This window comes from Silene latifolia, chromosome 11, assembly GCF_048544455.1.
Source record: "Silene latifolia isolate original U9 population chromosome 11, ASM4854445v1, whole genome shotgun sequence".
Classification (NCBI taxonomy): domain Eukaryota; kingdom Viridiplantae; phylum Streptophyta; class Magnoliopsida; order Caryophyllales; family Caryophyllaceae; genus Silene; species Silene latifolia.
In genome coordinates this window covers 165,708,342-165,720,008 of record NC_133536.1, presented here as the reverse complement: position 1 = coordinate 165,720,008, position 11,667 = coordinate 165,708,342, and the positions used below count along the sequence as shown (strand labels likewise).

At 30.6% G+C, this 11,667-nt stretch overlaps 1 long non-coding RNA gene across 1 annotated transcript; it reads left to right on the top strand.

Moving 5' to 3' along the window:
* Positions 1–9,317: 9,317 nt before the first annotated feature.
* LOC141615190 (uncharacterized) lies at positions 9,318–11,335 on the top strand. Its single transcript, XR_012529698.1, has 2 exons — positions 9,318–9,423; positions 10,726–11,335. It is a non-coding gene; the product is annotated as an uncharacterized LOC141615190 (long non-coding RNA).
* The last annotated feature ends 332 nt before the right edge of the window (positions 11,336–11,667 follow it).

Below are 11,667 nucleotides of genomic sequence, written 5' to 3'. Positions count from 1 at the left end.
ACTTTTATTTAAGGAAATTCTTATAACTTTCTTTAGTTTTGAGAAAACGAAATTTTAACTTTTACATTTTCTATTTCCAAGTTTCGGGACGAAACTTATTTTAAGGAGGGTAGAATGTAATACCCGGAAAATATATATTTTACTAAATAATTTAGAGTATTATAATAATGATATTTAGTTAAGGTATTTATATTTTTACATAAGGCTAATTATTGTCATATTTATCCAATAGTAGGATTTGTGCAAGTTTACATTTCTTCATAATTAAGAAAGAAGAAGCAAAAATGGACTTGAGCACTTAGGGATTAGCCGACATATACTTGGCTATAAAAGCATGGCATTCAAGGTTGAGAATAAACACAAAAACAAAAACAAAAATGAGACGAACGACGAGAAACTTGCATAATCCATATGTTTTCCTAAGTTCGTCTATCTCTACTAATCTGTATACTGGTATGATTTCGGGACCCTTAGTCGTAGAAATAAGTAATAACGTACTGATTATTGTATAGTATTATCGACCGTATATTGTTATATTATTATTATACTGCTCACATGTTATATTATTTGTCTTTGTATGAACATATGACTGTCATATTAATACTTCTGTTATAATGTACTATTGGTCAATTGTAGCATTTGGGATACAATTACGGGAGAGAGATGACATTATAAATTTATCCTGTGTACATGGAAGGGGGCATGGCCTCATGTGAACTACGGTTCTGATTATTACTGGTGAAAGTGCCAAGGGGTTTACACGGGTCTTAGACCTGGGATCTTGTGTACATGGAGGAGGGCTTAGCCTAGGGGAGTTTCTACTCCGTAATGTCTCTCTATTCAGTAATGGTAGACCGGTATAATTGTAAAGTGATTTATTGCATGCTGAATTGATAGGTTGTGCATGTCTATTTAATAAATTATTCGACTGTGTTTATGTGACCTATTTTTAGTCCTTGTGAGACCAGAAAGAAGTAAAATATTAAAATGGAGGTAAGTAGGGCCGGTGGAGGTGACCGGGGTCATACTCAGCCTGTGGTTGGCTGATCATGTTATTTTCATTCTTTTTCAGGTACATTAGTATCGGGGAAGGTCAAGAGTGAGGATTTTCAGATGACCTAATAGGATGAATATGTTATAGAATTATTAGTTTTTAACTTTAACTTTGTATTTATCTTTACTTTTGTTTAAGCCTTGTATTTTCCGGATGGGAAATACGGCGGTGACGCCCTTGTAATTCCGCTGCCATTATTATTAATAAAAAGAGTTGTTTTGAGCTGCATGTCTGCTTTTCGGGGGCGTTACATTATTTGCTGCAATTCTGTTTAATGTGCTTCAGTTTGTGCAGAATTTCAAATTATATATGTGTGAGAATGTTGAGTTGCTGAAGTCCATCTTTGATTATCAATTGCTTGAAAAACAGAATATCTGAACTTGAGAGTGAGAAGGTGATATCATAGTATGTCTCTGATGAATATCTAAAGTGTAAACTCTCTTATTTATTGGGATATGCAGCTTCAGTTGCAGAGTAAATTTGAAGATCTTATGGAACAATTGCAAGAAAGCCTTTGCTGTAAGTTGTCACTTGTTAAGTTGATTTGTTTATCTTGTGAGCATGTTATTCTATTCTTATCAAATAATTTATTGTATTTGGCAGAGTAACTCGTATTTATTTAGCATATTTTAAAGGCTATTAGCTCAATGGTAGAGCAATGTGTAAAATTTGCACAAAGGTATGGGTTCGAGTCCCATATAGCATATTAGATGCATGAAAAAGCAACCTATGTGCATTAAACAACTATATGTATGCATGAAATTAGTGTCCAATTTCCTCATCTTTTTTCTTTAGGTCCGTGATAAGAAGTGGAAATAGGATTACCAATTACACTATTTCATTCTTAGAATAAAAGAAAGATTTGGTATTCCATAGCCAATATGGGAGTCGAACCCACATCTTGTGCATTGCACAATGCTCTTCCATTTGAGCTAATTGACTTTCAAAATAAGTAAAACGTAAACATTCATAATATAAAAACGACAATGATGTCATGACGATATTATAAACTGATTAGTGGGTCATTTAATTTACGGTTGGGTTATCCAAATCCGACTTATTGTGTATAAGACCTCTGACTCGAACTCTCAATCACTAGCTATATAGTAAGAATTCATCAGTTAGAGACAGCTAACTATTATTGGCAGAGCAGTTATGGTGTCAAATTGTGCGGTTGGATAACAATGGAAGTAACAGAATCCTAGCATATTACGCAGCTCCAGTAAATTAGGATGTCCAAAATACATAAAAAAAGAGAAGTAAAATGCATCATAAAATTCTGAAATATTTTGTCACCACCACTACCACAACATGTGTCTGAATCCAAAACACTATGTTGTTTCTAGATGACATAACAAAAAAATCAGCTAATGACATACATGACACAAAAAGTCATCAGAACTGAGCAGAAGTTCGTTGCGCTGAGCTGGGGCTGCCTGACAATTTATGTAACACATTTTATGTATCCAGTGTCCAAGAAAAGACTATCGGAAGGATGACTAACAACTTGTTATTGACATGTTAAGCAGAAGAATCCAAGCCATGCTCATTAGGCGCGATCATGTTTCTAAGAGACGGGCATATGATATTTCTAAGAGAGGGGCACTGCCTTCATTCTACAACATTTGGTTAGAAAGTAAAACTTACCCTCAGAAACCAAGTTTAAGACGGGCATATGATATTTCTAGGAGACGGACATATATGATGTTTCTAAGAGACGGGCATCAGAAGTATTTCTAAAGGCAACAAGTTTTTAAAAATACGCCAGAGCGAAGACCCATGAGGCATATACAGTAAACTCTACGTCTTGTACATCATTGCATTCAAACTTTAACTTGATACGAGAATTATACAAATTCCCCCCACAGAATTACAACCGAATACAAACACATAACGAACCAACCAACAATAGAGGATGATAGGAAGCTGAGAAATGTGAAACAAAAAACTCACAGTGTTCCAATGGCCAATAATTGCTTAAGTGGATCAACATCAAGCTAACTCAGAATTTGTATATCAAAACCATCTTGCCTAAGATTCACATGTTGATCTTCCCGCTGCACAATCAATCACGACAACATCAATAATAATAGAGCGTTGACAACAAAAGAAGGTATCATGCTACCATATTCACATCAAGTAAACTGCCCCCGACCATTTACATTTAATTACAGACCCACGGTTATAGAACAACACCGTTTTAAACTCACACCAGAGCTCAGGTTTCTTAATACTCATGTTTCTTAATATTTGCCTTGTACGTGCATAGAAAAGCATTGTATGTGCATAAAACAACCTTCTACATGCAGGAAATATTCATGTATTAAATTTAAAGGATGAACAGAATCGTACCTTGATTAAATTCACGGAACCTAGTCCCCAATTTCATAATTTCAACAAATTTAGGTAATTTCTCAATTTTCCTAATCCTAATTTCTTAGTTTCCCCAATCTAATTCACGAAACCCTAATTTCATAAGCATAATTCAACAATTTCGAAAAGTAATCCTGAATTGAAAAATTAAGCAAACCCTAATTTCACAAACATTCTAACACGATAATCAAACCCTAATTTAACTAATTTAATCGACGATTGAAAAAATTACAAAGAGATCAGAATGTAAATGGTAATTTCACAAAAATAAACAATCAATTTCGGAACTTTACCTCGAATTAACAGGATTCATTGATCGGAAAATCGTCTGAAAGTTGATTGTCGAATAGTTTGATTGTCGAAGAATTTGAAAGAATTTGTTAGTCAAATCATAAGAGGGATGTTGCATGTTTTGACAGCCGAAGAGAAGAAAAAAAGATGAGAGAGAAGCAGTTTTCTGAAAATGATGGGTGAGCGAAGGTTTGAAACAAAGTCACGTTTAATTTGGTTGATGTTATTATTATTATTATTATTATTATTATTATTATTATTATTATTATTATTATTATTATTATTATTATTATTATTATTATTATTATTATTATTATTATTACTGGTTCTAATGGTTCTAATGGTTCTCATTATACTAATGGTTCTCAGGATCTCGACCTATATATATATATATATATATATATATATATATATATATATATATATATATATATATATATATATATATATATATATATATATATATATATAAGAGTTGTTTCGAGCGATTCTAAGTTGTCAACATCATCACAAATTAATTTAGAAAAATATCATAAATAATATTTTTGATGTAAAAATAAAGTGGTAAATCTTTTAGTTACTATAATAATATATATTTCATGTTTCTAATTTTTATATAAAAACTTTTACATTTCATTTGACAAAATAATGTTGGTAAAAAAATTATGAAAATAATATAATTAGATTCGTGGTAAGAAATGCTATCAATAGAGTATAGATTTCATATAATTTGCACATCTTTAAGATGGTGTACTTCTTAGTATGTTATATGTTCTACATTGAACGTATAAATATTAGAATTCTCCCACATCGAAAGATTAACATAAGGTGACCTAATCCTATGATTATAAATAGAAGATATCTTTGGAACTCAGATATCAACCCAAAATATTTTGAGTCTCTCAAATATTGTCTTAGAGAGTAAGAGTTAATAGTTTGTATCATTATCTCCATAATATGATATAAAAAAATATGGAGAATGTTTTAATTATTATAATATATATTTTCTATATTATATTCAAAGATGTATATAATTTTTATATAAAAACTTTTACATTTCATTTGCAAAAGTATCGTTACAAAATTATGAAAATTATATAATTAAATTCGTGATAAAAAAAATGTTATCATTAGAGTATAGATTTCTTATCATTTGCACATATTTTAATTATGATAAAAAATAGAAAAAAAAACATATAAACATAGTATAGTATTAATCGGGTTGGATGTCGAACTAGGTGCGAAAAAATATGGTATACTTCTTACTTCTTAGTATGTTATTTGTCCCCACATTAATAATTTTAGGTGTTGTTAATATATATGTATAAATATTAAAATTATCCCGCATCGAAAAATTACCATAAGATGGGGTGATCCTATGATATGATTAAAAAAATTATGAAAATAATATAATTATATTCATGGTAAAAAAAATGTTATTATTGGAGTATAGATTTTATATTATTTGCAAATATTTAAGATGGTATACTTCATAGGGGTCGTTTGGTTCAAGATAAAGGAATGGAATGGAACGGAGTATGATATCATAGATGTATGAGATTCCAACTCCATTTCATCTCAAAGTTGTTTGGTTCAATCTAAATAAGTAAGAGGAAGGAATGAAGTTTATTGAAGGGGAGAAGATGGGTGTAAGTTTTCAAGGGGTTGAGATGGAGTTATAATCTATTGAGTATCTAACTCCTCCAAAATCATCCAAACAAACACTTGAATAGATTCAATCTATTACATTCCATTCCAAACTAGCCAACCAGACACCCATTAGTATGCTATATATCCCACATTGAACGTATAAATAATAGAATTGTCCCATATCGAAATATTAGTATAAGGTGGGGTGAACCTATGATTATAAATAGAAGGCATTCTTTGAACTTAGATATCAATCCAAAATCTTTTAAGTCTCTCAGATATTATCTTAGAAAGTTCTTAAGAGTTTACATCATTATCTCCATAATATGATATTAAAAATAATGTGGAGAATGTTTTAATTATTACAACACATATTCCCTATATTATACTCAAGTGATAGTTTATAGTTTTTATATAAAAAACTTTTACATTTCATTTGACCAAAAAGTATATTTAAAAAACTATGAAAATTATATAATTAGATTCGTGGTAAAAAAAATCAAATGATAGCATTTCTTACCACAAATCAAATTATATTATTTTCATAAATTTTTTAACGATATTTTTTTACAAATGAAATGTATAAGTTTTTGGCCCTATTCGGCAAACAGCATAATCAAATTAATGATAGCAGATAGCGTTAGCAGAATACGGTTAGCAGATTTTAGTAGCAGGTTTGATCATCATATGAAATTAGCAGAATTTAGAAAGCGTATTTGGTAACTAGCAGATTATATGACAAATCTACCATTTCCATGTTGATAAGTCCATTTTATATATACTTTAACACCCTATTTTTAGCTTGATTATTTGATTATTGCATTGCTATTAATGTGTTTGTGAGCTAATTTCGTGTTTTAGGTGATTTTGCTCGTATTAATTGCATTTTATAGGAAATAAAGCACTCGGTAGCTTTTTCCGTCAAATTATCATTCACCCAAGTTCACAAGGCTAATGAGAGCAAGTCTTGACCATGCAAAGGCGTTCCGGGAAGTATAGGGGCATTTTGGGAAGAAATTGGAAAACCCGAGCAAGAGGAAACCAATTTTGGATATGTAAAGAAATGAAGACCAAGTAAAAACCCAAGCCAAATGTATGCATTGGATGCCAAAGGATGCCTAAGATGCCTTAGACGGACGCATAAAGAAACAAGCATTGGATTCCGCATCAATATTAAGTGCAAAGTTAAGACGGATTTAAGACAAAATGAGAAATGCCACAACCCCGATCGGGATATGGTGTCCCCGATCGGGGTTACCCACTTCTTGGCCATTTACGTTACTACCTTATTCCTATATAAAGGGTGTTGACCGATACACTTCTTACACACCTTCTACACCACTTTCATACTCTTATTTCAGTTCATAGTTTAGGTTAGATAAGATTTCCTTAAGCATTTCCTTATTGTTATTTACATTTCCTTTAGCATTTCAAAGTTGTATTACAATTTCCATTCAAGTATTTGTTCTTCAATTACAAGTTTCATTTCCTTTGTTGAGGTAATTCTATTTCTTGTATTGTTTTGTTATTTCCTTTGTCATATCCATTATCAGCTAGTTATCATGTTTACTTTATCATTTATCATTAGTTTACTTTACATTATGTAAGAGTAGTTTATTTTGTCTAGGGAATAAGGGAAGCCATGCATAAATAGTTTTTGCAATTGTTGAATTGGGATGTTATTATATCGTTTAAAGTTTCTATCATATGTTTGCATTGTTTTGTTAATCTTTGATTGTTGGCCACTATCTTAGATTAAATTTTTTAGTTCACTTTTATAAGCCGAGAGGCACGAAATTGAATTAGACTAAGCATGTTTTAGTAGACGACCTAGCCACAACGAGAGTTCGTTAGGACCCGTTTTATGGTTGACAATAAGGTCGAGAGGTGGTTGTCTTTAAGCCTAAACAATTAACGATATTATCAACTCCTATGTTTAACTTGAGCATTTACATAATTTGCATATGTGACCCGACCTCCCTAGACTCTTTCTTTATCATTGTTTTACAAACCCAACCAAACCAATTGATAACCGACCTTGATAGAATTCACCCCATAACAACTTGTCTAGCAACTCCCGTCTCCTTGTGTTCGACCCCTATTAGTACATTCATTTGTGTCTAGGGTATTTATCTTTGATTAGGTTGCGACATCATATCACATGTATAAACACAATATGTTATTACAATATGCTGCTATTAGCAGCATATTCAAAAATAGTAGATTCCGGCCAATATATTGTCTGAATATGCTATTAACCAAACACGTAAAATTAGTAGATTGACTATTTAAGCTTTGGAACTTAAATATCAACCAAGAATCTTTTGAGTCTCTTAAGTATTGTCTTATTAGAGATCTCTTATTAGAGTTTCTATTATTATCTCTTTAACAGCAAAATTTATTTATTATTTATTTTTCTCGCTTAATAAATAAACGATAGGCGTGTATGTATTTATCATTTATTTTCTTTGAAAGAGTAATATCATAGGTAAACAAATGATTAGATGTAAACATTAAAGTTTTATAATACTTATTTTCATTATAACCAAGTTAATTACCCCGTTGCAACGTACGGGCTTTCAACCTAGTAGTTTTATATAGATAGATAGTTTGGCGAACCCTGCAAAATAACAGAAATGTAAACATTCTAAGGTAGTTGAAAATATGGAATGTTTAAAATTTTTTAACTTGAGAATTTCGCGGAGGCGCGGAGCCCCCATTGAGATAAATAAAGGTCATGCATATTTGAAAATTTAGCAAACCAAAATGTAGACCCAAAAACGAGTCCAAAAACGAGCTTGGAATCGAGTATAAAACCGTCGTAAAAATTGAGTTTTTATAACAATTTATAAAACGATTTAAATGATTTTTCAAATCAAATGCTTAAGAAAACAAAATATTTATTTAATTTTCAATAAAATAACTTTGAGGAAATAAATTCAAATTAAAACGATAAAATAAATTTTAAATATTGATTTAAATATCATTTAAATTAATAAAATGAAATGTCATCGACAACCGCCATTCTACATCGTAAAACGAGCTTCCAAATAATGACAAATATCAACTAAATAATTCATGTTGTCCTATCATCACCGGGTGTTTGTCGGAAGTCTATAAATTTTCCAGTATCGACATACACGGGTATCTACACTACCAATTCTTCAGGGGAGGTACCTCACCCGAATAACATCTTCGGTTAACATGGAGTATTACAATGGACATATGGATGTGTACATATTTGCCATATTATATGCCATTAATTTCTTTCTAGACAGTAGATTTTACTTGTCAAAATAATATTGTTGCAGGCTCATATTTAAATTGTTCAAAGTTTAATAAATTGTCAATGATGTCAAATAAGTACAATTAAGATCTAAGGGAGTATCTATGTATCTACTATGAAGTACAAAATTTGGAAGATGGGAAACAGTCACAGCCTGGAGATATCGTCGTTTGCTAACACCATGGAGACACAAATATTAACTTAGGACCAAATGGATTAAATTAAATTAACATCATGCTAACATCATGGAGACAAAACAAAATGATTTTTTATTGTATATTTCTCTATAAAATTATCAGCTTTCTCACACCCAATTATTAGTATGTTTCTTTGCCAAATCACAATAATCAATAAGTCTTGCTTGTGACGGGTTATCCGTCACAAGCAAGAGACGGGGCGAATAGTAGTGTTTTAGTGGAAACGGGTTGTGAGGTGATGTGGGGCTGTGTCAGCGTTTTGCATGGGGAAGGAAAAGAGAGATTGAGAGAAATTATTAATTAATGCATCCTTCCCAATGCAAAAAAACCCGTCCACTTTTCATTTTGAAAACCAACCATATTCATTATTATTTCCACATTTACTCCTCTTCATTCATCGTCCCAACTTTCTTTCTTCTCTCTTAATCCTCTCTCTTCATATTCTCATAACATAACCACAAAAAATACCCACAAATCAACCAAAATCATTATCATGACAACGAAACAATCAGCAAGAAGGGGGCCAAATAAGAAAACTACTAGAGGTCCAAAGGTGGATGATGCAGGAGAAGGTAATGATATGTTTTTTTATTTATTAAAATAGTATGGGTTTAATAATCGACACATGCAAATTTTGTGGAGTTTATTTGTTCATTTTTTTACAATATTTTTATTTGTATATGGTTATTCTCATTTTTTTAAAATTATGTTATATTTTTTTATTTATTTCTTGATTTTTAGTAAAAATTTAAACAATGTTTGCTTAATGTTTTAGTTTGATTGAATGTTTACTTAATATGTTACCAGTTTTGTTGAGTATGTTATCATTTAGTAATCTCGCTTATTGATATATATATATATATATATATATATATATATATATATATATTGATAGGTGTTTCATATGTATTTGGGCATGTATTATTTGTAACCATTTCAGTTTTGAATGTTGTATTACTTTTCATAATTTAATATGTTCAGGGTTTTGTTTAAAATGTAGATTGGTAAAATTGTTTGCTAAAATAGTGTTTCTTATGTATTTGGGCATGAATTATTTGTAGATTTCAATGTGTATATTTGTAATGGTCACAATCTGACTTAAAGTAGTATCAGTTTCTGTATGTCTCATAACTTAATATGTCGTGAATTTTTGTTAAAAATGTAGGTATAGTATGGGTTTAATAATCGACACATGCAAATTTTGTGGAGTTTATTTGTTCATTTTTTTACAATATTTTTATTTGTGTATGGTTATTCTCATTTTTTAAAATTATGTTATATTTTATTTATTTATTTTTTGATTTTTAGTAAAAATTTAAACAATGTTTGCTTAATGTTTTAGTTTGATTGAATGTTTACTTAATATGTTACCAGTTTTGTTGAGTATGTTATCATTTAGTAACCTCGCTTATTGATATATATATATATATATATTGATAGGTGTTTCATATGTATTTGGGCATGTATTATTTGTAACCATTTCAGTTTTGAATGTTGTATTACTTTTCATAATTTAATATGTTCAGGGTTTTGTTTAAAATGTAGATTGGTAAAATTGTTTGCTAAAATAGTGTTTCTTATGTATTTGGGCATGAATTATTTGTAGATTTCAATGTGTATATTTGTAATGGTCACAATCTGACTTAAAGTAGTATCAGTTTTTGTATGTCTCATAACTTAATATGTCGTGAATTTTTTGTTAAAAATGTAGGTAGGTAACATTGCTCGTTAAAACAGGTACTTGTTATGTATTTGAACATGTGTTATTTGTAACTATTTTCAAATTAATACATATATAATTGTAATGGTCACAAACTAATCTAAATTGTTTACAGTTTTGGTGTTAAATTTGTTTATCATTTTGGTATTGTTAGATGATGAGAAGGAGGTTAAAGAATCCAAAGTTCGTAGCAGCTTGGAATGCTCTCGGGGAGAAGTGTGTTAGTCGAAGTTGAAATGGTGCGGCCACCGTCGTTTTCCCCTGGGCTTGAAGATATTGGCGTTCCAAGTCAAAAGGTGAGCCAGACTTCCACTAGCAGCAGGGCGAAAAAAGCCACTGGAAAGAAGCAATAGACCCGTGTTGGGGAGGGGTTTTATTTTGGACATGTTGTATGGCGTTGATTTGGATGTTGTTTATAGCCTTATTTGGACATTATTTGTCGTTCCGCTAAGTTGTTTGTAAAACTTATGACTCGCTTTGGCCATCGTTTATGGCCTTATTTAAGACATGCTATGTGGAATTTATGTTACGCATGTTTTGTATGGGCCATGAATGGATCACCGTATTTTGGGCATATTGGGCATATTAAACTTAAATGTTCACATAATGACACACCATTGTTTATAGTTTGTTCAATTATGTTACCAATATGAATATGGTCGCATATTTTTCAATAATGGCAACATGACTTATTGATCTATCATGATATTGGCGTTCCAAGCAAGAATGTTAATTGTTTACTGTTTTTACAATTATGTTACCAACTTGTATATGGTAACATAATTTTCAATAGTGGCAACATGACTCGTAAAGTTCAATGCCATAAGAAATACAAATTGATTTAATTACATATTGGGCATATTAAACTTAAATATTCACATATTGACAAACAATTGTTTATAATTTGTTCAATTATGTTATTAATCTGAATATGGTCACATATTTTTCAATATTGGCAACATGACTTATTGATCTAATCATGTTAACAACATATTAAGCTAGAATGTCAATTGTTTCCATATTGCTTTTTAATGTGAACAATTAGATATGACTATTAAGAAAACATGAAGACATGTTTATCTGTTATGTTACCATT